Source organism: Canis lupus, chromosome 19 (assembly GCF_048164855.1).
Source record: "Canis lupus baileyi chromosome 19, mCanLup2.hap1, whole genome shotgun sequence".
In the NCBI taxonomy this organism is placed as follows: Eukaryota; Metazoa; Chordata; class Mammalia; order Carnivora; family Canidae; genus Canis; species Canis lupus.
The window spans coordinates 10,998,503-11,005,508 of NC_132856.1; the positions used below are offsets into that span (position 1 = coordinate 10,998,503).

The 7,006-nt window shown below is 51.8% G+C and overlaps 1 long non-coding RNA gene across 1 annotated transcript; it reads left to right on the plus strand.

Annotated features, from left to right (window-relative positions):
* Positions 1-1,355: 1,355 nt before the first annotated feature.
* LOC140611264 (uncharacterized) lies at positions 1,356-5,226 on the plus strand. Its single transcript, XR_012012542.1, has 3 exons — positions 1,356-1,625; positions 2,511-2,609; positions 5,070-5,226. It is a non-coding gene; the product is annotated as an uncharacterized lncRNA (long non-coding RNA).
* Positions 5,227-7,006: the final 1,780 nt, after the last annotated feature.

A 7,006-nucleotide genomic window follows, 5' to 3' on the forward strand; every position in this document is an offset into this window, starting at 1 on the left:
CCCCTGGCCCTTTCCCCTTTTGTCACATTACTCCTGCTTGGGAGGGGGCAGGTCAACTCTGCGGGACGGCCCTTTCTGCGTCCCCGGGTACCTGTTGCTGGCCATGGGATGCTGAGAGCCTGGGAGTTGAAATGATCAGGTTTTGTGCCAGTTTGGTCCTAAATATGCTCTGCATCAAACTTCCAATCAATCGACCCTTTTCTTTTCCCTCCTGCTTCTGGTCTGTATAATACGTCCTGGCGGGGGCAGTTTCTCAAGATCCCCTTTCCCTGGACCAGCCCCCAGCCTCATCCCGTGAACAAGGAAACTGAATCCAGAGAAGGGGAACAGAGCCCCCCAGGACACGTGTCAAGTCTGGATCCAAACTTTGGTTCGACAGGTTGCCTTTGCTCTCCCGACGAAGATGATGGCAAGCATTGCATGGGGCCTGGCTGTTTGCATCCCCTGACCCTCCCATTTTCCAAAGGACCCTCGCCCCTCCCCTGGCTTGCACACACCATTACAAGAGGTCTCCCCCTTTCTCATGTGTTGTCAGAATACAAATACTACAGTTTGTCCTGGGCCAGACCTTTTGTTCCCTTTCCTGCAGACTTGTTGATGGGAAAATTAGCTGTTTAGTAGGAGACAAAAAAGAGGGAGGGTGTGTTGCCAGAGATTTGGATTTCTCAATTCTGAGCCTTTGAGTGGTGTGTTTGATTGGAGACTTGCACTAACCCTGTGTCTTAAAATCGTGTTTCCTTGGCCATTGTTGACGTGGGACAGAGTTATTGAAAACAAAAACAAAACCTTGCTTTCATAGCAGCACAGGCTTCTATTTAGTTAAGATAATATTCTTTTGAAATTCAGTTTCCCCTGCTCCACTGTGGGGCAAGGGGCAGGAGAAATGTGGAAAAATCTGAAACATTTCCTGCCTGGTATCCAGAACTTGAAGAAGAAGAGGACGGGGCTTTCAAAATCGCCCTAGTGTCTCTCTGCCTCCCCTGCCACTGCCAGCCAGTGCTCCAGGTCTTGGGCTTCAGAAGCCATCAAGTGTCACGGTGGACAAAGGGCTGTGTGGTGCCGGGGCCCTATTATTAGGCCGCCTGATTTGCTTCGAACAAAGAGATGGGCGTGTTTTCTCTCTCCACACTCAGCTGGAGGTGGCAGTCAGAAAGCTGGCCTGAGGCATGTTCGGGATTCCAAGGAGTCTGTGTGCACAACTAATTCCAAATGACTATTTTCGATGTATTTAGAGGGAGTGCGGCCTAAGGGGGCAGGCCTGGCAAGTCAGGGAAGCGTGGCGCTGGCGCTGCCTCTGCTCCCCACTCACTGTGACCTTGAGGAGGACTCTCAGCGTGCCCTCGTGGAGAGCAGTCTCTTAGTGTGACCTTTGGAAGCCCATTCACTCACTGTGACCTCAGAAAGACCATTCACTGTAACTTGGAGAGACCATTCTGTGCGTGCGGCCTTGGAGAGACGATTCCTTTGTGTCACCCACTCCGAACATGGGCAGGTCATGCACTGAAGCGTGGAGGTGCTCACATCTCCCCCAGAGCCTCAGCATCTGTCTGTAAAATGAGGCAGTTGCAGAGTTCTCTTTCTCCACATCTCCCCTGTGGAGTCATGCACACAACATGCAGGCATATGTAAGAAAGGAATTTCTTTTTTAAAATCACAATGCTTCTGGTAATTGCAAAACATAGGAAATAATTTGGAAGTCTATCAGGAGGAGCGTGATTGAAACGTCACAGCACATTCCTACAGAGGGATACTGTGACATACGGGAAGTGGATGGGACTGGGACATGAGGGATAATTCTCAAAAGCGTAATGTTGAATGAAAGAAGCCAGCTACAAAAGGGACCTGCTACGCACTACGCTGTGTCCCCCCAAATCCATTCCCTGAAGTCCTAACCCACTGATGTGATGGTGTTTGGAGGTGGTGCCTTGAGGAGGTGATTGTGCCAGATGAAGGATTGAAGGTGGGGCCCCGTGATGGGATGAGTGCCCTTATAAGACCAGAGAGCTCCCTCGAGCTCAGTCCCTGCTAAAGTCCCACATGTGTACACTAAAAGCAAAATTTGCTACAGAATTCACCAAAATTTACAGAGTAAAAGATGTATGCTGACCCAGAAAGGTATCCATATGTCTGTTGTTTAATAAAAGATGCTGAGTAATGCTTATAGTATAATCCCATTTGTGATTTTAAAAATGCTAAGTGTATGGACACGAATATGCAGATCTCTATATAAATTTATGTATGGACATTTTAGGTGTATGGACACTTTTAATCTTTTGTGGGTTTGATTTTTTCCATAGCATTAAGATATTTCTTTTTTAAATGTAAAAAAGGACAATGGGGAGAAATAAAAGGGGAAAGGAAATGAAAGGTTTGGAGCAGATGATATCTGAAGCCCCCTCTTCCCACTCTGGAGTCTGTGATGAACACTGAGCACCTATATATCCAGCAATATGGACGGTCAGGTTTGAATTGTATGGCACTGCATCTCTATTTATGGTTTTTTAATATAGATCCACAAAGGCCTTCAGCTTTGTCCATTTCTGTGGCTGTTGCTTTGAGGTTTTGTTGTGGATTCTTTCTCCAAGTCAAGTTTGACATCTGGAAGCAAGGTATAATGGATGTGCCTCAGGATGGCTGTTCAGGGAGCAGTTCCCAGCTGTCCCCCTCCCTTCCTCCTCAGGGAGATGCCAGTCACATGCTTATATCCATACATAATGGCCCTGTGAAGAGTAGTGTGGAGACAGGAGGGAGAGAACAATTGGTTCTACCCAGGGAAATCAGGGAGGACTTCCCTTAGGAGGGGGCATCTGAAGTGGTCCTTGGAGGATGAGTAGGACTTTGACAGGCAGAAAATAGAGGAGGAGAAGGTTCTAAACAGAAGGAACCACACACACAAAGGTTTGCAGTCCTGACGGCTTGAATGTTGGGGTTGGTAGGAGTGAAGGGTGACTGAGAACTCACAACATGGGTGGATCAGGGGAAAGTATGAGGGTCAAGGCTGGAAAAACTGTTTGGAGCCAGAATGAAGACTGGGCTTCATTGTGGGGATAATAGGGAGCCATGGATGCTTGGAAGCAGGAGATTTATGCACATCGAAGGAGAGAGCTTTTGATCCTCCTGTCCTTTTCTCTCTCTCATTCTCCCTTCCAGAGAGGGAGCCTCTGACCGGTAGGAATGAAAGACGGTCTTGGCAGACATTGTAGATTGTCAGGATTATGTTGTGAGAGGCAGCTGACACCCAGGTGTGCCGGCCTTGTGGGGGTTTTAAGTGGAGGAATGGAGAGCCCAGGAAGCCGTGCACGGTCTGGGTCCGGAGCTTGCCTGTGCGGCTCTGGGGGTGAGTGTGAGCAGGTGAAGCAGAGGCAGGACAGGGGAGCAGAGAGAGGGGGCCCAGGTGGGCTCCGTGGGGCAAAGACTCACCAGGAGAAGGGAGGATGTCCCTCGTAGCATCCCGTGGACCCTGAGTGGGCTCCCGCTCGGCTGGTCACTGATCCCTCCCTGTGGCCTGGTGGTTGCTGTCTCCCCATAGCACAAGTGCAAGGCCTAGACCTGCTTGGGAAGGGGCGGGGGCGATGGGTGGCAGGGGCGCGCTGGCAGGTGACAGGAGGGGGGCGCCGCGTGGAGGCTGGAGGGCCAGAGCCAGGCAGCCGCCGCAGAGATGAGGGAGGACAGACGGCAGGAGACATGGAGGCAGGAGTTGAGGATAACTAGAGGGTTCCAGATTGAGGCTGGAGGGGGATGTGCCTTGGGGCAAGCAGAGGCCAAGGAAGAGGGGAGGCCTGGCCTAGAAGAAGGAAACTAATTGGAGTCACTGCAACACATTCATCCTTGCTCAAGGCTGTGTCTCTGGTTGACATCAAATGGGAGGCCCAACATTAGGGCGTAGAGAATTGTTTCTGCCACTTTTGCCTTCCCCGGGAGGCACCTTGATGGGGCGATGTCCAGTATTTCTTGTGGCACCAGTACCCATCAAGGTCTCTGAGGGGGAGTCACAGCTTGGTAATGATGACGAATGTAAAAAGGCCCAATTCCTATTCCCCACCATCTCCCACGTCCCTGCGCGGCCTTCAGAAGTCATTGCACATCTGGGGATCTCAGTGCCAAGTGGGGAGCGCATCTTTCATAGGAGAAATCCTACACTGGGGCTTGCTACTCACTGCCATATGGCTGTGGGCAAGTCCCTTCCCTTAGCTTGGCCTCAGTTTCCCCATGTGTACGGTGTAGAGGCAGGACACGGGGATTTCTGAGGTGCTGGCGCGTGTTCACCACCAGCGATGATGACCTTCTTCTGGCTGCATGGCCTTCCTTGCTGGGTGGCAGAGGGAAGCACAGGCTGGCGAGAGAGCCCCTCCCCCCCACCCCGTGTCCCAGGGCTAGGGCTTAGGCCTGGGAAGGCTGGCGGTGCCTCGCAAAACAAATTGAATTTACGTTTGAGACTTTAAGTGACCAAATAGACTGGCCTTTTCGAATTCCAAATTGGGTTTGGAGACAAATGGATTGGATTAGCAGGAAGAGAGGGAGAAATGGAGGGATAGCTCCACGTGCATGGACTTGCTGGCGGGCAGCCTCGCTCTTTATGAGATTAGCATCTCGGACTTTTGCTGGAAACAGACCACTCTGTCCTCCTTGCCTGCCAGGAGCCAGGTTTTAGCCCAGAGAGACAGCAGCCAGACCACAGAAACTGGTGCTCGTTGGTCGAATCTGAAGCACGAGGGGGTGGACCTCACCTTGGACCTGCTCAAGAGCTCTGTGAGATGTGCCTTCCAGAGTCTTGCCCGTGGGCTGGATCTTGAGCTGTCACCAGTTTTCTGACCCTGTGGGGACAGAGCTCTCCTTGTTTCCCCACTTCTGGGGGAAGCACCCTTAGTTCAGTATGTGAGTCCCAGGGTCACTGTGAATCCCCCCTGCTGTCCCTGTAATGAGACACAGAGAGACTGGGTGCCTCAGGTCTTGAAATTGTGAAAGTCGGAAACAGAAACAAACTGATATTTAAAAATTACTAATGGTCTCTCTCTCTCTCTCTCTGTCTCCATCTTTCTCGGTCTTTGCCTATCTCTTTCTCTTTACAGATGGAACAAATTCATCTTTGGAGAAATCTGCTCAGAAGTCCAGAGACAGGAGGGTAAAGTCCCTGCATGAGAATGTAGATTGTGAATGATCCTGATCATGTATTTATGGGATACTTGTTATTTGCCATGTTCCATTCAGGGGGATAAGCAGGCAACAGGGAGCAAAATAGACAAAAATCTGTCCTCACAGAGCCTACATCCTGATTTTAGGGTCATTAGGGAGATGTTAAACAAAGTAAATAATAAGACGGTTGATGTGGGGTTGTAATAGTGCTATGAAGAAAAACCAGGAACTGGCAATAGGGAGCTGGAGATTTACTGGCAGTGACAGTGTGTGTGTGTGTGTGTGTGTGTGTGTTGGCGGGTGTTCACTTTTAAAGAGAGGGCCAAGGATGGCCTCATTGGGAAGGAGACATTTGAGCAAAGGCCGGAAGAGGCAAGGGAGTGAATTGTATGGAGAGCTGGAAGGGAATTCCAGGCAGAGGGAACAGCCAGTGCAGAGGCCCTGAGGTGAGAATGTGCTTACTATGGCTCCAGCAACAAGGACGCTGGTGAGGCTGGAGTAGGGGTGATGGGGGAGCACGACAGTGATAGTGACAGTGGGGGGAGATGCAGGTTGCCTCTCGCAGGCCGTGGCAAGGGCTTGGCTTTCAGTACCAGTGAGATGACATCCAGGGAGGGTGTTGCGGGAGGAGAGTCTTTATGTGACTGGCCGTTACAAAAGCATCAGTCTGAGGGCTCTGTGGACACGGGTTCTGGGGGCAGGGAACTGAGGGGAGAAGCAGGAAGACCAGGGAGGAGGCCCCTGCAGTGACCCAGGTGAGAGGAGAGGGAGCTCACATGTGAGTGGGAATGTGATGTGGCCTAGACAGCGATGTGAAGGGTTGTGGGTGAGGGGGTGAGGAACAGGGAGGTGTCAAGGGGGTGGACATCAGGAGTTCAGTGTTGGACATGTGGGCTTTGAGATGTCTGTGACACATCCGGTTGGATCCAGAGGACAGAGGGTCTAGAGTTTGTGAAGCTGCATGAGGTCACCACCCAGGAACTGCTGTAATGTGATGAGATAAGGCATTGCTGCCATCTTCATGGCTGTGAGGCCCTGGCCGGGTGATGTGGTGAGAGATCCTGTCTGGGCTGCTTTGGGGGAAGATTTGCATGTGGGAAGTCAGCTGGGGTGCTCTTGGGATCAAGTTGTGTGAGGAAACATCGAGCTGTAGGGCAGTCACAACAGAGGCCTCAGCCGATGCCAGGAGTAGCTCGGGAGCCAGGTGGCCCTTCAGGGGTGACCTGGAGAAAGGCCTCGGCCTTGATGCTACTTGAGCTGGGGAGTGCATGCCTGGGTGCCCAGGGGGCCCTGGGGGTACAGCCCGGCACCTGCCCCTTGAAGCGCCCCACTGCAGGGAGGTGACCAGGCCCTTATAAGATAGTAGCAGGCCAGGATCTGTTCAGGGGTTCCCTGGAGAGTCAAGACCAGTGGAACCTGGCAGCTGTGATGTGCCCACGGTCCAGGTTATGTTTCTTTTGTGTTCCCTTATTTCCTCAGCTTAGTTTTGTGACATGAGTCGGCCTGGTTCTAGAGACTCAAAGTTGGGGCCTCACTAACATCTGGGAACCGGGGGCAGGGTAGGGGGATGGGGAGGAGGAGCAGAAGCCTGGAGGAGGTGAAGGAGAGAAGGGGAGAGCACCAGACCAGGATGGCCAGTGACAACGCAGGCTGGCGCATATTAGTGCAATGGAGAGCAGTGCTCAGGAACTTCCAGAAAGACCTGGGAGGGATGCTTGTTGAAGTGTGGCTTTCCTGTTGTCAAGGAAACAGAGGTTCAGACTATTATCACTCAGCCAGAAAAGGGAAGGGTGGAAGGGTGACCTTCTGGAAGGCCAAGGAATTACAGTCATTAATTTCCTAACTCCTCCATTGTTTTCCTGGCCAGCCAGGA